Below are 22,080 nucleotides of genomic sequence, written 5' to 3'. Positions count from 1 at the left end.
CCGCCTTGTAGAATTTTGCACAGAGCATAGCTTAATCATAGCTAACACTTGGTTCAAGAATCATGAAAGGAGGCTGTATACATGGAAGAAGCCTGGAGATACTGACAGGTTTCAGATAGATTATATAATGGTAAGACAGAGATTTAGGAACCAGGTTTTAAATTGTAAGACATTTCCTGGGGCAGATGTGGATTCTGACCACAATCTATTGGTTATGAACTGCAGATTGAAACTGAAGAAACTGCAAAAAGGTGGGAATTTAAGGAGATGGGACCTGGATAAACTGAAAGAACCAGAGGTTGTAGAGAGTTTCAGGGAGAGCATAAGGGAAGAATTGACAGGAATGGGGGAAAGAAATACAGTAGAAGAAGAATGGGTAGCTCTGAGGGATGAAGTGGTGAAGGCAGCAGACGATCAAGTAGGTAAAAAGACGAGGGCTAATAGAAATCCTTGGGTAACAGAAGAAATATTGAATTTAATTGATGAAAGGAGAAAATATAAAAATGCAGTAAATGAAGCAGGCAAAAAGGAATACAAACGTCTCAAAAATGAAATCGACAGGAAGTGCAAAATGGCTAAGCACGGATGGTTAGAGGACAAATGTAAGGATGTAGAGGCTTGTCTCACTAGGGGTAAGATAGATACTGCCTACAGGAAAATTAAAGAGACCTTTGGAGAGAAGAGAACCACTTGTATGAATATCAAGAGCTCAGATGGCAACCCAGTTCTAAGCAAAGAAGGGAAGGCAGAAAGGTGGAAGGAGTATATAGAGGGTTTATACAAGGGCGATGTACTTGAGGACAATATTATGGAAATTGAAGAGGATGTAGATGAAGACGAAATGGGAAATAAGATGCTGCGTGAAGAGTTTGACAGAGCACTGAAAGACCTGAGTCGAAACAAGGCCCCGGGAGTAGACAACATTCCATTAGAACTACTGACAGCCTCGGGAGAGCCAGTCATGACAAAACTCTACCATCTGGTGAGCACGATGTATGAGACAGGCGAAATACCCTCAGACTTCAAGAAGAATATAATAATTCCAATCCCAAAGAAAGCAGGTGTTGACAGATGTGAAAATTACCGAACTATCAGTTTAATAAGTCACAGCTGCAAAATACTAACGCGAATTCTTTACAGACGAATGGAAAAACTGGTAGAAGCCGACCTAGGGGAAGATCAGTTTGGATTCCGTAGAAATGTTGGAACACGTGAGGCAATACTGACCTTACGACTTATCTTCGAAGAAAGATTAAGAAAAGGCAAACCTACGTTTCTAGCATTTGTAGACTTAGAGAAAGCTTTTGACAATGTTGACTGGAATACTCTCTTTCAAATTCTGAAGGTGGCAGGGGTAAAATACAGGGAGCGAAAGGCTATTTACAATTTGTATAGAAACCAGATAGCAGTTATAAGAGTCGAGGGGCATGAAAGGGAAGCAGTGGTTGGGAAAGGAGTGATTCAGGGTTGTAGCCTCTCCCCGATGTTATTCAATCTGTATATTGAGCAAGCAGTAAAGGAAACAAAAGAAAAATTCGGAGTAGGTATTAAAATTCATGGAGAAGAAGTAAAAACTTTGAGGTTCGCCGATGACATTGTAATTCTGTCAGAGACAGCAAAGGACTTGGAAGAGCAGTTGAACGGAATGGACAGTGTCTTGAAAGGAGGATATAAGATGAACATCAACAAAAACAAAACAAGGATAATGGAATGTGGTCGAATTAAGTCGGGTGATGCTGAGGGAATTAGATTAGGAAATGAGACACTTAAAGTAGTAGAGGAGTTTTGCTATTTAGGGAGTAAAATAACCGATGATGGTCGAAGTAGAGAGGATATAAAATGTAGACTGGCAATGGCAAGGAAAGCGTTTCTCAAGAAGAGAAATTTATTAACATCGAGTATAGATTTAGGTGTCAGGAAGTCGTTTCTGAAAGTGTTTGTATGGAGTGTAGCCATGCATGGAAGTGAGACATGGACGATAACTAGTTTGGACAAGAAGAGAATAGAAGCTTTCGAAATGTGGTGCTACAGAAGAATGCTGAAGATAAGGTGGGTAGATCACGTAACTAATGAGGAGGTATTGAATAGGATTGGGGAGAAGAGAAGTTTGTGGTTTAACTTGACTAGAAGAAGGGATCGGTTGGTAGGACATGTTTTGAGGCATCAAGGGATCACAAATTTAGCATTGGAGGGCAGCGTGTAGGGTAAAAATCGTAGAGGGAGACCAAGAGATGAATACACTAAGCAGATTCAGAAGGATGTAGGTTGCAGTAGGTACTGGGAGATGAAGAAGCTTGCACAGGATAGAGTAGCATGGAGAGCTGCATCAAACCAGTCTCAGGACTGAAGACCACAACAATAAACAGTCATAAATTTTCCTGTGATTAGTTGGCTCTTGCAATGGGCAAATACTGGTGAACTCCATAAGGGTAACAGACCAGAAATTGTTTTCATATTAATGACACAGGGACCATTGTTTTTACCTGCTGACCGAATTAGGTCTACACTATCTTTTAAGTAGGTTCACAGATTGTGGTGTTTATCTCTTTGAAATTGGTAGATTCTAAATATGTGAAGAAATTATTGTGTTTCAGCAAGTAGCTGGTGACCTTTTGCCTTGTCTTTACATTTTTGGTTTAAGTTGGGTGTGTGAAGCATGCTTGGGAATGTCCTAGCATGGCCAGAAAATTCCCTGCACAGTCTTTTCCCGGAGCGTTGGGGTTATGAAAGGTCTCTGTTGGATTCCTTTCATGTTAATTTCTTAAATCTGTTGTCATTTACGGCATAAATTCCTCTTCTAATTTTACTGTGGTGTTTCTGACTATCTGGGAGGAGACTGAGCAGTGAAACGTGTTACTTTTACACATAAACAAGAACGATCTGTCACACAACTACACTTTAAAACACAGTTTATATGTAATTCATGTCACACAGTCTCATACGGAACTTAGATCCGCTTTCTTTTATATACTGTATATGATAAGATACTGTCATCCCCCTTCCCTTCTGTGTGAAAGAATGAATGAGCAAATGTATTTCTGGTTGCATGCTGGATGATAGCAGACAAGCCTGTCTGCTAGAGAACAGTAGGACCAACGTCGGAACAGGTAGCTACGCTTTCTAAAAGCAAAGAGGTTTCTATGCTTAGTATGGTCCTGTCCGTCCCTTGTCATGTTGGTATATGAAGCTGCCTCTCTGGTCACTTCCGTTTGTATTTGGGAAGCACGCTCGGTAGGAGCGCAGGTCAGTCTGTCCGCGGCGAGCGTCTGAAGTGGTAAGATCTCCGGCTAAGTGCGTGTCGGCTAAGTCCGTAGGACAATGGATTTCTTAAGTTCAGCCTAACTGAAAATTTAATCACCTTTATTTCAGGTTTAGCTCTAAAATATCTAATGTTATCTTAAATTGCAACACAGTGTAATTCGCGTGTGAAGTTCAGAATATCTTCCAGTAGTTGCTTTGTCACTACTTTGTGAGTAAAGTGGAACCACGTGTTGATCAGTAACTCTAACTAAGATCATCAATCTTAAATGCGAATGCTCGTGTGATTATAACGTCTCGTCTTGACAATATTTCTCAATATAGCAACTTTTCTTTATGTTCAATCCACGTGGGGTGTACTTTGTGAGACCAGTAATACGTGCTTATACAACTGTTTGACCCATCAGGTTAATAGTAAGACGATAGTAACCAGTTCGAGGTTTTTCTTTAGTAAATTGCGTTTCGATGTAATTTATTTTAATTATCAAAATTATTGTGGAGTTACACTCTTTGTGTAAACCAAGTTGACCACGTGAAGCATGTGGTGAAAGCATCAAAGTAGCCCTCAGCTATTCTTTTCGGGAAGATTTCAGAGAGAGTTAGTATGAATTTAGTATACCAGTGTGTGGTAATTTCATGACGGACAGGATTGCGCTACGAACGTAACTTCTTTGGGTGAAAATTGAATCGGTTGGTTGTGGTTAATTTCCTCTTGCATATGTTTCAACGTTCTTCGTGTGTTATTTTATGAATGCAGTGTTGTATGCAGTCTCCCAATCTTGGCTCCATATTTGATGTGTTCCGTAAGATTACAAACTCACATTTCCACAGTCCTAAATAAGGCACCAGCTTAGTTATGACTCAAGTTTAATATGCTGAAATTTCAATGATCAATGTTAAAATAAATTTCCAAATATAAACTGATTTATTTCTTTTTATTTAAATTCTCTTATATATATATATATATCACTGGTTGTCGTATGACTATTATAAGATTATAATTAATGTTAGTCTGGTTGGGAATTTGGTAAGCTAGACTGGATACCTTGCTCAGTAATGCAAGGTTAACTTCCTCAGACAGCTCACAGCTTTTAACCCGCTTTTATTGTCTATCAGCACCGCTATCAGAATAAATTAAAGTAACCCTGTATATTTTGGGATTTCTTGTCCGCTTGTTGTGCAGAGTACTCTTGTTTTTTATGTCCCACATTGATTCCCGCAATTATTTCAGGCGGTGTTGTTTGTCTGTTAGTACTGGCAGCTCCATGCAGACGCTGCAGCTCTCCGTCGTTAAGTGAGGGCCGTCAGCCACTGCGTTGTCCTCGTTGAGAGGTAATGCCTGAAATGTGATATTCTCGGCAATCTCTTGACACTATGGAGTTCGGAATGTTGAATTCCCTAACGGTTTCCGGAGTGAAATGTCCCTTGCGTATAGCTCCAAATACCATTCCGCGTTTAAAGCCTGTTAATTCGCGTAGTGCGGCAATAACTACGTCGGAAATCTATTCACATGAATCATCCGAGTACAAATCAAAGCTCCACCAAAGCGCTGCCCTTTTGCGACTTGTGTACCCGATAGCACCGCCATCTGTGTATGTGCGTATTGCTAACCCATGACTTATGTCGGAACTAAGTGATTTCGAATGAGGGCGGGTTGTTGGTGCTCGTATGGTAGGAGCTTTCGTAACCAGTGTAGTCGAAGTGTTTGTGTTTTAAGAGGAACTGTATCGAAGCTTTTTAGCGCCTACAGGGAAAGCGAAAAAACGTACGCTAACTCACAAGATTGGCGAAAGTGTGTTTCGAGTGATCATGACAGACGGTCATTGAAGAGGATTGTGACGAAAAACAACTACAGCAAAAGTCATTGCAGAACTGAATGTTGCACTCACAGAATCCATCAGCAACAAAACAACACAAAGGGATCTGCGTCAGTAAGAAATTTCAGGGTGAGGTGCAACTACAATATCACACGTCAGTGATGAAAATGCCCATAACAAGTGTCATCAATAGTGGACTCAGGAGCAATAGAGTAAGTCTTGTTTCACACTGTTTCCAACATGTGGTCGAATATACGTCTCAAAAGTGAAACATGGCGGGTGTTCGGCGAAGATCTGGACATCCATATCGCGGTATTCCATGGGCCCCAAGGATATCTGCAAGGTCACGTTGCTGCCAAGCATTATGTGACCATTTTGACAACTCAGATCCATCCATTGGTGCAATGTTTGTTTCTCAATGGTGATAACGTGTTCTAAGACGACAGCATCCCTGTCACACATTTCGCATCGTCCAGGACTGGTTTTGTGAAAATGAGAATGTGTTGTCGCATCTCCCCTCGCTCCCACATTCACCAAATCTCAATATGTTTGTGACTTCGTGATCTACTTTGAAGAGAAAAGTGCTGTCCAGCTCCATCATAGTTACCTGAAATTGCCACGATTTCGTGGGACCTGTGTTTATCCATTGGCAGCGGTCTTGCCGCAGTGGATACACCGGTTCCCGTGAGATCACCGAAGTTAAGCGCTGTCAGGGTGGTCGGCACTTGGATGGGTGACCATCCGGGCCGCCATGCGCTGTTGCAATTTTTCGGGGGGCACTCAGCCTCGTGAATCCAATTGAGGAGCTACTCGACCGAATAGTAGCGGCTTCGGTCAAGAATACCATCTTACGACCGGGAGAGCGGTGTGCTGACCCCACGCCCCTCCTATCCGCATCCTCCACCGAGGATGACACGGCGGTCGGATGGGCCCGGTAGGTCACTCGTGGCCTGAAGACGGAGTGTATTTGCCCATTCGGAGACGACTGGAAACTGATTTTAATGCCAACAGTTTTCCTACATCGTATTAGGCATGATAATGTGACGTGTTTTTGGTGTCATATATTTGTCTGCCTCCTCCTGTGTATACTACAGCATCCAAGAATAAGTCCACCCTGCACGATTGTCTCAGAGTGATAACTATAACTCTGAGATAAAGGTTAACCCAATAGTGAAACCTTTTTTTTTTATTATAGTGTGCAATGGCAATCTGTTATTATTATTATTATTATTATTATTATTAGGCACGATTGGATTCTATCGGATCACGCAAAGATATTGTATTTTAAACCTTCGAAGATTCCAAGCAGTTCTCATTTTTTTTCGTGGATGCTTTTTCTTTCTTCAGTCCACTTTTTCCTTGGTCTGGTCGTGACGTCATTCTCTGGCAGTACTTTCCATTCGCTAGTTTTTTGGGTGTATAAGTTTCTGCTGGAAATGTTTGAAGGAACTTTTTTATATGTGTCTTATCTAAATCCTTTTTGATCTACATACTTTTTTAAAATTCACATTAAATGTGTCATAATATGTTTTGTGAAGGGTGACTGGAGTCAGTTAATTGTGGTTTAAAACAGATATATTTTGTGGGCATAACAAAAAGTAAAATGCATTCTGTTTACATTCCTGCAGTTAACAAACTCAGGTCATTTATTCATTATTAACTGCTAGTGATAATATTAGCTTGTGTCTCAATGGCTGACGCCACTTTGGCAACTTGCATGTCCCTAACCTACCGCAGTTATCCAACCGGTGAAAGGCGGCGTACATGTTAACGTGGAACCCGAACCACGTGCCATTCCTGGCGACTCGATGAGCTGTGAGAGTAGCATGAAAGGCAGACTGAAAGTTCCCGTGTCCGGCAGGGATTCAGGTGGGATTGCTAGGGAGAACTGATATACGTAATTAATGTAAATTAGCTTTCCAACACAAGACTTAACTGAATCCTTCTATACGCACATCGGTGCCCAATATATGGTATATCTTTCTGGGTGGCCGTTGTGTGGTAACGTACACTATAGCGTACGGAGATAATGCAACGCGTAAAAACGATAGTACGAACAGGGTGTTGTTGAAAGGTACGTAATGGACTCTCTTGCACCTTCCGTCGTTATGGACGATGCTAATACTGATACATAATATCCAACTAATTTCTCGTAGGCGACTTGCCCATGGCCAAATATAGGTTTTATCAATGCACCTCCCTGTTTTAGATTTGATAATGAAAAGTGCATCAAGATAGGGCAAATTGTTTTAAATTTAAATATGTTATTGAAGCGATCTCATATAGTAATTTGTAGTATTATAGGCCAAGATCGCTTTATGTGAAACAGATTGTTTCATGATCTGTTTCGAGAGTAACTATCTGCCATCTTCAGAATCTGGGAGACCCACTTCAGTCTGTTGCCACCACCTCTACTTTGCATTCACGTTCGTTGATACTCAGCTACACTGCAGAGCAGTTTGTTACCACATCCAAAATTTTAGCGAGGAGGGGCACTTTCACACTTTGACCGAGGTTTTTCTGTTGATGGGACACCATCTCAAAAACTCTAAAATGGCGGACAGCGCCAATCGTAGAACTGGAAGTTGTGATTGTCGCTTTAATAACATGAGGTAATCTTTGCTGGTAACACTGAACACAATGGGCTCGCATTCGGTGGGACGACGTTTCTATTCCTTGCCCGACCATTATGATTTAGGATTTCCGTGATTTCGCTAAGTCGATCCAGGAATATCCCGGAACGGTTCCTTTGAAAGGGCACGGCCGATTTCCGTCACCATCTTTAAAACAGTCCGAGCTAGTGTTGCGTCTGTAATGACCTCGTTGTCGACGGGACGATAAACCTTTCTTCCTTTCATTCTCTAAAAAGGATGCAGTGGTCCCCAGATCACTGTGACAGTATACCGAGAATTGGTTTTTTACTTTTTACTTTTTTCTCTTTTTTAGCGAGCGGCGCTTGGCGGTGTTTACAGTCCCCTGGAGATTTGTTTGCGCGGGAGTGAGTCACGGAGCGCGCTGCCGAGGCACGCCGGAGCCCTGCAGGGCGGCAGTTCTGCGGGCAGCCGGTGGCGGCGCGCGCGTCAAGTCGCGGCGGGCGCCGCTGCCCGGGCCGCGCTCGGCTGGCGGCCAGTTCTTTGTGTGAGTCGGTGGCGCGAGCACCGTCCGTGGAGCTCCCCGTGCCGCGCGCCGCATAGCGAGAGACTCAACCGAGCCAGGCCCCAGGAGGCCGCGAGTGCAGCCAGCGAGCCGCCCAGCTTCCGCGTCGCATACTACCCTCTCTGTGCGTGTGCGCGCCGCGTGCCACTGACCGGCGGCGACGCGGCCGAGTGCGTGCGCCACCGTACTGGAGACGCCAGCGCAGCAGCGTGTGCAGCACTTGTCGCTGAAGGTGACCTTGACGCCGGAACGCTGGATCTGACGTCGGCAGCCAGGATTAACCCCGTGCCGTCGGTTGCCGGTAAGACACCACGCACACTCGAGCACACAAAAACACACACTCCAAGACCCTATGCTGGAGCCACCTCTTGCAGGATCTGAGCGCCCGCGAAAGTGGCCCGACGGGCCCCACCGCTGCCAGCTTGGCGATTTCTCCTGTATAAGGCCTGCAGCTTTCTACGGCCACGTCACGTTACGCTGGCTGTGTGCGGTCGCGCCGCTGCTGCCTGCGCAACTGGAGCGAAACGGTAGCTGTCGCAGGGGAAATGATAGCTCATCTTACACGCCCCCGTCATTGTACCCCGCAACGGAACATAAATACGTCAGCGACAGCGCAGAGTCACAGTCCAACACAGTCTACTTCCAATACTATGCATTTTCCCACCAGCCTCCGTCAGTGGACAACTACACACCATCCATCAAAGGGAAGATGCCTAAAAGATACGGGTTTGAGTTTTCGTAGCCGGTGTCAACATTGGCGAATCCAGCGAGAGGGCAGGAGAAGGAGTGGGCAGCTGCCCCCCCCCCCCCAAAAAAAAAAAATCTTCGCAAACCGAAGTCGAATCATACCACTCCACAAGGACGGCATCAATTCAGTGTCAGCATGAAGAATAACAGAACATGACTGCTACCTAGTGTACACAGAACCATTGTGTACACAGAACCGTTCGTCATGAAATCTCAATATTGTTTCACCATTCACCTATAATTCACATAATGGGTACGCATGTGGCTGTCAACCCAAAAGGAATACATAGCGTTGTTCGACGTGCTTAGGTTTCGCCCTCACCGCTCACCATTCATTCCAAATGCTGGCGTCAAATGGTCGAACATTTTTCAACAGCGACTATTTAGATGGATCCCACTGCTTCGGAATTCCCCCAGCGGAAGACCAGGGAGTCCCGAAGGAAATACAAGTAGTGGGATTCATATATTGAGTATTGAACTCTAGAAATCACACAGTCAAAGAAACCAAAAACTGTTTACTTCGACAGTAGTTATCAAAAAAAAAAAAAAAATGGCTCTGAGCAATATGGGGCTTCTGAGGTCATCAGTCCCCTAGAACTGAGAACTACTTAAATCTAACTAACCCAAGGACATCACACACACCCATGCCCGAGGCGGGATTACAGTAGTTATCAGCATGTGGAGCATTCTTAACAACTATGTACCTCGGAGAAGCACGTCCTTCTTCCAGTATTTTTCATTCTCCTTCGTCAGTCGCCTTCTTCGAGACACCAAGCAAAATGGCCTGTACACTTGCAGGTAGATCCACAGCTCTGTTCAGTACTAAGCTAAAGACCATCTTGTCTAGGAAAACTATTCAGTTTCAGTTCATTTGTATGCTTGCCCATTTACGTTGGTTCCTTCCTGCTTAACTTGCTTTTGCTATCCTCAGATTGCCGATTTATTCTACTGCGAGCCCTATTTTCATTAACGAATGTTGCCCAAACAATTTGGAGGTGGAGCACTTTGTGGGAAACATTCGAGAAAGCTTATTTTGGTCCCTGTGTGTACGGTTACCTGTCTCGATATGATCTTCATTCCACTGCACACGCGATAAATCTTGCGCATTGCTGCCAGCTCTTCGAGCGGTGTTTATCGTCCCTAACGCCGTCACTCTTGTTACGTGATGTGTGGCTCTTTCGATACTCAACGACGAGCCTGACTGCATCGTGTTTGCCTTTTCTTGTAGCGTGGCTGCAGTATCTGCATTGATAGCCCGCCGACGTTAACAGCGATTGCGTAAACGCCTCCGCTCGCTCTGTCGGCAGTTAATCGTGCCCTGGAGCAACTGGGTCTCCCCCTCCCCCTGCCCCCTCCTCCCCGACCGACTCACTCCATTTCCCTTCCCCTCCTACGAGCGCTGGATTGACCTTAGCTGCCCTTCGCCTTCCAGATGTCTCGGGCCACACGCTAGCATTTCTTGGCGCCTGCTCGATAGGAAATGACCCGGGAACTTGAAAATCTAATGCATTGTGGTAAATTATTTGAAACTTTTATCCCGTAAACAACGCCCATTTTCTTATTTGCCCTTGACAATTTACAAACACAAAACCATATCGAGGTGATGCAACTTCATTCGGCTAGTATATGGAGGTGTCCTTTGATGCGTACGAAGTAAACTTTTCCTGTGTCAGAGGTTTCTTCATAATTTCCACGGGCCATCGCGCATTTTAGGAACAGTGCCTGCTGCAATAGAACACGAAAATCAAAAGTTATTAACAGTCTTTTAAAGGTACGTTCTTAAGGGTTACTTCCTCCGCAACGGCTCACCTGTGTATATCAAAAGTAACCGGACACCTATTAGTGGACGTTAATGTGGTGTGTGTCGACCCTTCGCGTATATGACAACGTGAATTCTGGGGACGATTTGAATGAGGCGTCTGAATATCTGTGGAAGAATGGCACCCCATTCTACCTCAAGAAACGAACCAAGAGGAAGCAGTGATGCTGGGCTCTGTGGTCTCATCCCATAGATATTCCATTGGACTGTGGTCGGGATTCTAGGTAGGCCAGTAAATGTCAGGAATGTTATTGTGCTTTCACCATTGCGTTACGGATGCTGCTTTCTAACAAGACGCAGTGCCATTACAGTCATCGTCTCCGGCTATTCCTCTATTGTATGCAGTACATAATCCTATAAAATGTTGTCAGATACTTCCAGATTTAGCTTTTTATTACGACAGTAAAAACGCTCTCATACCGCAACACTACGTCCCTGTACTCCACGGTTGGCACTACAGATGATGGCAGGTAACGTCATCCAGGCACTCGCCAAACCCAAACCCATCTTTCAGAATATCACAGGGTGTAGTGTGACTCCCTATTCCAAATCACTCGTTTCCAGTCATCCACCGTCCAGTGGCATCGCTCTTTACACCAGCTTACAATGACTCGATGACTACAAAAAGTGTGGCTTACGATGAGCTGCTCGACCACATACCCCATTTTTTATCTATCTACGCACAGTTATTGTGCTAGCTGGACTCCTGGTAGCACTTTCAAACTCTCGTGTGATTCCTTCCGCCGATTTCATGCGATTTCTTACGACCACCATCCGCAATGTTTGACGGTTCCTGTCCGTCAGTGCAAGAGGACTGCCTGACCTGGGTCTAGCTGTGGTTGTTTCTTCGTGTTTTCATTTCACTATCACATCATCGACAATCGGCTTGGCAGCTTTAGATGCCTCGAAATGTCCCTGGTGGATTTGTTACGTTCGAAGTCACTGAGCTGTCCTGATCGACCCATTCTGCTGCCGCTTCTGTAGTGCTAACACAATACCCACCATCCTTTTTGATACTGGTTAGTTCCGCATTATATAGAGACGTCCAGGCCTTTGATCAGAGAGTTAAGGATCAGTAACGTCCAAGGAATTGGGGGAAATAAGCCTCAGACCTTCAGTTTACTGATGTACTAATCCACATAACTCTACTTAAATCTGATTAATTCCGTTCCTAATGCCTCTTTATGCCACTTTCACTCAGGTTTTAGACTATTTTTCTGAGGATGCAGCTGTTCCTTGCCATGAACAACTTCTTTTAAGTACTCCTAATATGCCACTTTGGCAACTGATGAAGGAGCAAAGCGTTAGAAATCTGTCGTGACAAGTAACTAGTACAGTTTACTAATTGGCTTCGCATTGTTTTCTTATTTATTGTTTAACTACTACGAAGGAATCTTGTAAACATGTTTTGGTGTAAAAAACTAGGACAGAATTTTCAGTACGCGTAACAATTGTATTTATGTTCCATGAAGGCGAAATACATGAGAGCCTATGGAAGAGCTGAATTAAAATGGTGTCTGTGGACTGAACAACCGTGAGTCAATACAGAAAACAAGCAGAGCCTTGAATTTTGCTCAGAGTAAGGGGCAGCTTGTTGCAGAGGCGGAAAGCAGCACTGGAGGAGTTTGAATATGTTTTTTTTTTTTTTTTTGTGGAGTGTTCCAGTTATGATGAAACGATGGTACTTGATCTCAACGATGGTACTTGATCTCAGGTATAGGGTACCGGAGTGCATACGCACTGAGAAACTGATGAAGTAGACTGCATGTGTTGGGGAAGTAACTAATCTGACCGCAACCATCCTAATTGGGCGCTTGAGCTACTTCATGGTCAAATATATGGATGTTGCAGGTATAAAGGACCCAAGCAGCCATGGTTAGTTGTAAGTGCCTAGAATTTTCACTAATTGTGTCGTGTGGAATTACATGGAAGCAGTGGAGGTTCCGCAGATGGAATAGCTTCAAGCAGTGACCCAATTCAACCCAGCACAAGAATTAGAAACATGAGGCTATAATGTCGTTACTTTATACGTAAGAACGTTTGAAAAATTAAAATTTCTTCACGTCGTTTGCATGATTACAGTTTACGTCTCACATTCCGCGAAAATACGTTCCAAAATTTCTGAAGGGTATAGATACAAACGGAAGGGTTTCATCACGTGGCGACAGTATGTTATCACCGCCTGTGTTCGACGTGATCTTGCATTAACTAGTCACAGATGGTATCACAAGCAGTGGAGGAGATATAAAGTGTGTTGTAATGCGGAAACAAAACGATCTATCTGATGTCCAAAAGAGAATAAGCGATGACTTTCGGGCCAAGGGTGGAAATATTTCGAAGCGGCTAAGTTTGGAAACTGTTCATGGGCCCCAGTGGTTAAAGTATATCGTGCATGGCAAAATGGCGCCGAGGCTACTGTGGTCGTCCAGATGAACCAAGGGGCTGTCAACAGTGGCTGCTTAGCGACAGTTCAGCGGTGGTGTCCACTGATTAGCGGCAGGTGATCTTTTCAGATGAATGAAATTTTATGTTCCGAAATGTCTGAAAGCAAACACCCTTGAAAAACAGTCGAAAGTGTCCAGGCCAGAGGAGGGCCAGAAGAATGTTTTCGTGGCATTCGTTGGGTGATCTGGTCATTCTGGAAGGCACGCTGGATCAACACAAGTATCCATCTATTCTTGGGGATCGTGTCTTCCCCACAAGTTTGTTTTTCCCTTGTACGATGACATCTAGCTGCTGTACAATGCGCCGGCCGGGGTGGTCGAGCGGTTCTAGGCGATACAGTCTGGAACCGTGCGACCGCTACGGTCGCAGGTTCGAATCCTGCCTCGGGCATGGATGTGTGTGATGTCCTTAGGTTAGTTAGGTTTAAGTAGTTTCAAGTTCTAGGGGACTGATAACCTTAGAAGTTAAGTCCCATAGCGCTCAGAGCCATTTTTTTTCTGTACAATGCAATCCGTCACACAGCTCGCATTGCTCATGTGTGGTTCGAGTAGCATCAGACAGTGTTTACCCCAGACCACAAAACTCCAGGGATTTAAGTAAGCCCAATCTAGAATTTGTGGGACTATCTGAATCTAGAAGTTAACGCCATAGATCCTCAACCGAGAAGCCTAGTGTAGCTAGCTAGCCCGGCACCAAAGTCAGCATGGCTCTACATCACTGTCGGTGCCTTCCAAAACCTCTTTATACATGTCATCGTAATGTGACCTGACAGTGTAATACTATTATCGCGCTACAAGATGTGAACAATCAGAGGGGCGAGGGCCACGTTAAAGAGTAAAGCGCGCACGTACAACGCGAGTGGCGAAATCCTTAAGGCAAACATTATCCTGTTCCATGTTAGCCTGCTAAGTGAGCCAGCCACAGTTCTCTGTACATATTGTATTGTGGATGGCAACGTACAAGCTATTGCCATTTCTCCTGTTACGGGGATATTATAGATACCTGAAGCATCAAAATAGTAGGTGGCGTGGCTGTTGCGCCTACGTAACAAGAGCCCCAGAACTAGCACGGGAACGGCCCTCAGGGCATTCCGGTCCCGTTTGCGAGCCACGCACACAGCAGACCAGATTTCTCACGCGTGGCTTGTTGGCAGTGAGAGACTGCGCCACCCCTACCCCGCCGCCTGTACTTGGCATTCCCGGTAGGTCGCAACAACCGCGGATGCTCTCAACAGGTCTCCCACGGGCTGATTCAGGACGTACACTTTCCATCTGTGCATACGGAGCCCCTCTCTGGCGCTGCTGTGAGCGTGCGGCTCTGGTACTCGAGGAAGCACCGCATAACTCAGCCACTACATCTTCACGAGTATATAACGTCACACTGTCCACATGGATAGCTTCTGTCCCGCCGGCCAGCTAGTCTCTCGTTCGTGCGGGCCGCTTTTACTTTGCCCAGCACAGTGTTGCACAGCCGTCACACTGGTAAGACACTGCCACCTGATTCATTCCACATAGTAATTTGCATAGTGCCGTGACTAATTATGTTAGAAGTGACAACTTTTTATCGCCAGTCCGGCCCCTTTAAAAACTTTTAGGGGCCGCTCACCATAAAATATTTTTCTTTTTAGACGCAGCCAATTTTTAAAACATGCCTCTGTATAGCAGTTTTCACCAATTGGGTTAAATGAATGGAGAACGTCTGTGTTACCTTTCGCTCGCCATAGTATTCAATATTCACAGAATAGTAAAATTTTTACGAGGAGCGATGGATGTGCCTGTGATCTTTAAACGCTGTGAGTACATTTTAGACATTCCTTTATTAATTGTAATACCCACAAAATGTGGGGACTCTGTACTTCGCTTTTTACATGTAGGTTGCACCTGATGAAGCGGTTTCAGGCCGCGAAACCGGTTGTGTTTTAATAAACAACAATTTTACCAGCTATTAGCCGAATTTTTCATAACATCATGCGTTTCAACAGCTGCGGATGCCCGGAATATAAAATAGTTTGTGATCCTTACTTTGAGACCCACTGTGAAGTGCGTACCACCTTACCACGTATTAACGTTTCTTCTCATTGGAGAGCATGAAGAAGTACTGCTTGAATGCCGATGATGCGTACGCAGTAAATTATAGTCTGTCGTTGAATTGAAGAGTGAGCAGTCTTCTGGCGGAGGAAGAAGCCTGTCGCTGAAGAAGTTATCTCTGCCCTACAGAATGAGTAAGAGTTTGTCGTCCAGCAGTGCAATGCAGCGAAAGGGATTTACGTAGGGTGTGCGTTTCTTGCATTTCTTATATCTTGTCTATCTTATCTGTATACATAAATTGAAGTTTGTTGCTCGTGGCCGTCTGTATATGCAGGCTAGTCTCTGGAACTGTTGCAGTGGTTTGATCCGGTTCGACAAACAGATACTCATATTCACAAAGAAGGTTTTGTATATAATTTATAAATATTTCTTACAAATTGATATATGATGACTTCGGCGTCATATTTTGAAACGCGTATATCTACATCATTGAGAGGTCATTGCTGGTTTAAAAGGCAGAGTTAAAAAGGGATCCAGCTGAGATTCGAAAGACCTTCGGGGTTGATGAAGATAGTCTAAACGCATTAATCCATAACGATCCACGTCAGTGTTCTCGAGAATTGGTAAAAGTGATTAACTGATCATTCCACCATCGTGTGACATTTACATGCAGTGGGGAAGGTTCAAAAATCGTATGTTTGGATATCGCGTGCTCTAAGCCAAAATCGCAAAAATCAGAATCAGCGGTGGCCATATGTGCCAATCTGCTTGCTCATCATCAACTGGCTTGTGAATAACACCGACCACTCCGATCCTGTATAGTTACTGGCGACGAGAAATGGTGTCTTTCTGCTTAATAAGGAAAAGAAAGGAATGGTTGAGCCGCAACAAAGCGCCAACTCCCAGTACAAAGATCTGCACGCATCCTCAAAAGATAATGTTATGCATCTGGTGGAACAGTGACGGTGTGATGTACTACGAGTTGCTTCCCCGAGATGTAACCATGAATGCTGACATTTATTGTCAACAACTGAGACGTCTTGCAGGCGCAGTGCAAGAACAACGACCAGGAAGACTTTGTGAATCGATGCTATTCCACGATAACGCCCGCACGCATAGTGCTAGACACAAAAATCACTCTACAGGAGTTAGATTGGAAAGTTATTCCGCACCCAGCTTGTTCACCTGATCTTGCCCCCTCAGATTTTCGCCTCGTCCGCTTTCTGTGGAAAAACATCCAAGGAACTTCCGTTCCGGATAAAAATGCTCTCCTAAAGTGGTTCGACGAGTTCTTCGCGCCAAAACTACGCGATTTCTACAGTCGCGTAATCGGAAAGTTACCCCAGCGTTGGCAGACTGTTGTTAATGTCGAAGGAGAATATATTATTGATGACTAAAGCCTCTGTTATGTGTACCTGTTGTGTTTATTAAACTCATGGGCGCTACGAACACTATGCAGCAACCCAATACAACTGAGCTGAATTTTTTGCGACACGGTATAAAGTGGCACCACTGCAGTGACGCTACCGAAAACCAGGTGTTCACACAGGGAGCAGCGTGCCACTGCAGTTCCAGGTGCAGTGTCGTAACATCAGTTGCGTGTGTGTGTGTGTGTGTGTGTGTGTGTGTGTGTGTGTGTGTGTGTTTGTGTGTGTGTGCGGCACTATTCTGTACGGCACTTAAGACGTGTATCCGAGAAAGGCCACTTCCCTACCACAATCGCCGCTTGCTCTGCAGTTTACAGACAAACTATAACCTTAGTTGCGCCAGGCCTTACTTCACTCTCGAACTTTAGGTAGCTGGGAAATAGCTCGAGTAGTAGGTGAAGTGGCGCAGCGGGAATATGGCAGCGCGCCAGAGTGGGCCGCGTGGCGGCTGCAGAGAAGAGGACGCGGGTTTGGGAGGCGGAGCGCAGCGAAGACGGCGGCGGCGTCCGGACGAGGTCAGGACAATGCCCCCGCCTCGGCCGCGGCAGGCGGCGCACCGGGGAGGTCGACAAACTGGACGGCCAGGCCCGAGCCGCTAATTGTGGGCGCCCGACACCGGGCCAGCCACTGGTCTCCCTGCCCGTGAATCTAGTCTAATACCCTACACATGTTGGGGCCCGCCAAGAGGACGTCAGTCATGCTTGCTAAAATACTGACACCAGTACTCTGCACACGAATGGAACGGCTGGTAGAGGCCGGACTGAGGAAACGTCAGTTCCCGACACTAGGAAGGAAAGCAAATTACGAAATTTTACGTAGCGCGCCTATACAATATAATAGAAAAAACACAGAGGCCGGACTGAGGAAACATCAGTTCCCGACTCTAGAAAGGAAAGCAAATCACGAAATTTTACTTAGCGCGCCTATACAATATAATAGAAAAAACACATGTTGATGTCTAGGAATTAGAGGGTGCCAAGCTTAGTACGCAGGCCAACCAGCTCTGGCAGCAACAACGCCTAGACACCGAGTAGAACAGACCAGGAGACCGCGTGGCAATCGGATTTTAGTGTTTTTATTTTTTTAAATATTTGTGAGACGTGAAGTTAAGAACTCAATTATCGATCGCCCAAGGCAGTTAGATACATCTCTCAAAATTTCTCGAGAAAATCTGCATGGAAGTTTTCCGACTGAGCGTTATAGCATAAAGTACTGCTGCTCTATCCACGGGCTGAGTGGCTCTGTGGTAGATAGCTCGCTTGCTGTTGGGTGGCCAGGGTTCGATTCCCGGCAGGTGTGAAATTTTAAACGAAGGTGCATGTTCTACGAGCATTTCCGTGAAGGGTAAAATAGGTAAAGATACAATAGTTAATTCCTAATATTTACCATATAGCGGAGTTGCTGAGCTACGATAGGCACAATAAAAAGATTCACAGTCATAGCTTTCGGCCATTAAGGCCTTTGTCAGCAGTAGACACACGTACACACACGCACACAGACACTCACGCAAGCGCAACTTGCACACACATCTGCAGTCTCAGAGAGCTGAAAGTACCAATCGCAGCTCAGCATCTCCGCTATATGGTGAGTAGCAACTTTCCTTCTCTCGTATTGTTACATTCCATCCTGGATTTCCCATTGTTTGATTTAATTCCTAATATTTCTTATTTATGATCTTTATTAACAATCTTTTATAACAGATCGGTGATTAAGAATTTATATTGTATGAAAACTGCTTTTATGGCTCCGTACTTGACTTAGCAAAAACAGAACCATTGCAGGACCGCTTTGTTGTCTGTCGGTCTGTCCGACTGTTAATACCCTTTTTCTCGGGAACGGGTGGAAGTACCGAGGTGAAATGTATGTCATATACTGAGGTTTACGGTACCTTGGCAATGTATAGAGTTTAAGCCTCTAAGTCAGTGCTGTAAGAGATGCTGAACTGTATGGTACATATTTTGATAATCGCAAACTCACTTATCAAAACCAGTAGCATACTTCCTGTTGACCTAGAATCTTGAAATTTGGTAAGAAGCAAGGATATCAAAGTACATGTAAGGGAAAAAAATCCGAAAATTGTTTTTTGGTAATTACATGACATGACAGAAATTCATTTTTTTGTCTTCTGTTATTCGAATGTCGGTCTGTCCGACTTTTAAAACCCCTCTATCTCAGGAATTACGATAGCAAACGCGAAATTATACGAAAAATTTGAACTTAAAAATTAAAATATTCTTGAAAATCTTCGTATTCCCAAGACCGATACATAACCAGTATCGATAACGACAACCGGCAAAAATCGTCGAGATTTTCGATTCCCGGGATGAAAGACCAATTGTATCTGTGTTCACGTACACAGTTAAGTTTGTACGGAAGCCATAGAGAGCGAGTCATACTCGTATTGGGCAAATTTTTTTGTGTAATTTTGTGTAATTAGAAACAAGGAGACGTGCATTTTTCATAAAACTGAGAGGTAGATACGTATTATGTAGGATATATTTGATGAATTTTATGTATAAATTATGTAGGTATCCGAACCGAACTGGAAGCGCTACCGTGCCGATTTTTTCCCATCTTTATGTATTTTACGCACCACGGGAATACTCGTTGAACATGTATCTTTGTTTAAAAATTTTGTTTTCAATTGCGAATTGAACCCAGTCCACCGACAAACCAGCCGAGCACTATACCACATAGCCGCACTGCGTGTTGAAAAATTTGGGTTACTTTAGGGCATTTTCAAAGCTGATTATCGTGAGAATTTTTGAGAGTTGCATCGCACTGCTGTCGGACATTGATATTTCAGTTCTGAACTTCACGTACCATAAATAAAAAATTACAAAAATCTGATTGCTGTCTGGTGTCCTTGTGAGCTGAGATAGGGTGCGTCATTTGCTGCTGCTTCCACTCTGTGCAATAGTTTCCGCCACCAGTCGTAGAGGCTGACAAGTTGTGGTGTACCAAGTGTTTTCAATCGCTGGGAGATCTGGGGAACGTGATGATCACGTCAGCTGTTGAACACCTTTTGTATCTGTGTAGGACCGGACGCCACGGTAGACAGGCGGTCTTGCGTTATCTTGTTGGAAGATAACGTCACGCAAACTTTATAAATAGAGCATAGCAACCGGCCTGAATGTGTGAGAAATGTAACATCTGTGCCAGCCAGAGGAGTTCGTGGTGTGTTTCCAATGGCGCCCCATATCATCACGCCGGATGCACCAAGCGAGCAGCAATATTGCAGAACGATAACTGCAGTCTCGATAGGCCGCTATCCTGTCGCTGTCGAATTCCGACACATGCTGCTATAGTCCACTCTAATAGTACATATACCTTGCAAAAGGTGGGCTAGAAGAAGATTTTATTTTTTATCCCGTTCGTATGGTTGGAGAGATTGGTACACCAAGTTTTACCAATAGTTTGTGTTTGCTAAACTTTCTGTAGCCAAAAACATAGAAAATTTCGGACTTTTTTCAGTTTTTTTCAAAAAAAAATGCTACTTTAGTGTGGCCCTAACGCTTTGATGTATTTGATGTGCTTAAAAAGAGCACAAAATTCTGTTCAAATTGGATTACTACAACTTTTTTTTATCACCCAGTATAGAGGGCTCTACTTTTCGTCGAAAACCAACGATTTTTTGAACGTTGCGCAAAATGACAAAATATAAAGTTTTTGAGCATCTTCATTTCAGTTTCTGTTTATATGGTAGAAATATATATACGGATCGAACATCTCACAATTTGGTATTCAGTTACTCCGTATGCAGTCTATTAATTCCTGGGTATCTGTCGTGTGATTCATACATCACTAGTCGAAGTTACTTCAGGGCATTTCAGCCGTAACTCATGCACATTTCTAAAACTACATCATTTACTAATTTTGTTAAAAACAACCAAGAAAACAAAATTGAACATTATTAGATGTGATAGGCAAACCAAAATCGGTAGTAACTAATAATAGTTGTTTAAAGAAACCAAACAAAACGAATGAAACATAGGTAGCTTTATTACAACTAAAAAGGTATTAACATTTAGTACACCTATTATTATCCTTGCTGGATGCCTAATACTGCTGACAGTGTACTTCAGCTTTTGGCTCACTTCAGATGGCTATGTCAGTCACTCCCAACGTTTTGCTGGGCCAAGTGCCGCGGTGTCACCAGAAGTGCCTTGAATAGTAAAATCAGGGTGAGTAGATCCAGAGCGTCCCAGGTAGACCACTTCTTCCAGCAGTGAGCCAGCCTCTTCCAGTTCGTTGATTTCGACGTCTGTTTCCTCAATAATTTCAATAAAATCTATTTTTTCACTTCCTTCATGTAAAAATTCTGGCACGTTTTCATAGTTGACTCCATTGCAGTTCTTGCAAATGGAAGACCAATTTGCTTTTCTGCAGGGGCACGTTCCGCCACATGTCAGCTTAAGTGAGAGCTGCTGGCTCAAGTGCTGGATCTTGGCTCGTTACAACAGGTCTCGGACTGTGGTTACTTTGACTCCAGCACCATTTCTCAGGAGGTTTCCATTTTCCCATACAACTTTGGACTTGCCAGCAACTCCGTAATGAATGATGTTGCTCACCAAGTGGCAACCTTGCAAGATTCGGTGCGCTTTTTGTGGCTGACTTGGCGAACACGTGGTACCACAATCGTCTAGCGACTGTGAACAGGTGACACCTCGAATGAAATTTTCACTCTGCAGTGGAGTGTGCGCTGATTTGAAACTACCTGGCAGATTAAAACTGTGTGCCGGACCGAGACTCCAACTCGGGAGTTCGAGTCTCGGTCTGGCACACAGTTTTAATCTGCCAGGAAGTTTTAGGTGACACCTCCACTATACAATGCGATGATAAACTGTTCTCCAGCTGTTATTATTTCTTCACTGGTAGTGCCTGGTTTCTTTAACACACCATGTGCTCAGTTTAGGCGTTCATGTTTCGTAACGATCTTGCAAAAATTCATTTTTCCTTGACGGAAAAAAACGGATGTTGTGTCACATACAAACTGCTTGAGTGAACAGCACATGTTCGTTGTCGAACTTGGATACGGTCCAAAACCACTTCTCTTCTGCAATTCCTCTTCGTGGCCTTAGAAAAAATAAGTTCTCGATACCTTGTCCTAAACCAGTCATGAGCACCGGGGGGTGAACATCTTCTACCACTATGACCATACACATCCAAAACCTGCGGGTCTTGAAATGGCAGATTTTACAGTTATAACGGCAGCATCTTCTTGTGCGTGATGCACGTCAGTGCTACACTCTCAAAATTCATTTTTAAGAAGTGTGATCAAGCGATTCTTGTTTCATTGATCGTACTCAAAAAGTGGTTCAAATGGCTCTGAGCACTATGCGACTTAACTTCTGAGGTCATCAGTCGCCTAGAACTTAGAACTA

The 22,080-nt window shown here is 44.2% G+C and overlaps 2 long non-coding RNA genes across 2 annotated transcripts in view; one reads left to right on the top strand and one right to left on the bottom strand.

Moving 5' to 3' along the window:
• The window catches only part of LOC126195323 (uncharacterized), a 125,289-nt gene extending 115,139 nt beyond the window's left edge, over positions 1 to 10,150 (bottom strand). Inside the window, exon 1 of the long non-coding RNA XR_007538581.1 lies at positions 10,035 to 10,150. This is a non-coding gene — a long non-coding RNA (uncharacterized LOC126195323). The remainder of the gene's footprint in view (positions 1 to 10,034) is intronic.
• Positions 8,223 to 22,080, top strand: part of LOC126195322 (uncharacterized) — a 104,445-nt gene continuing 90,587 nt past the window's right edge. The window contains exon 1 of the long non-coding RNA XR_007538580.1: positions 8,223 to 8,532. This is a non-coding gene — a long non-coding RNA (uncharacterized LOC126195322). The remainder of the gene's footprint in view (positions 8,533 to 22,080) is intronic.

The sequence above is a fragment of the Schistocerca nitens genome, chromosome 7 (assembly GCF_023898315.1).
Source record: "Schistocerca nitens isolate TAMUIC-IGC-003100 chromosome 7, iqSchNite1.1, whole genome shotgun sequence".
NCBI classification, from domain to species: domain Eukaryota; kingdom Metazoa; phylum Arthropoda; class Insecta; order Orthoptera; family Acrididae; genus Schistocerca; species Schistocerca nitens.
Note: the sequence above shows the minus strand (reverse complement) of the source record. Positions and strands in the feature narration are given on the sequence as shown.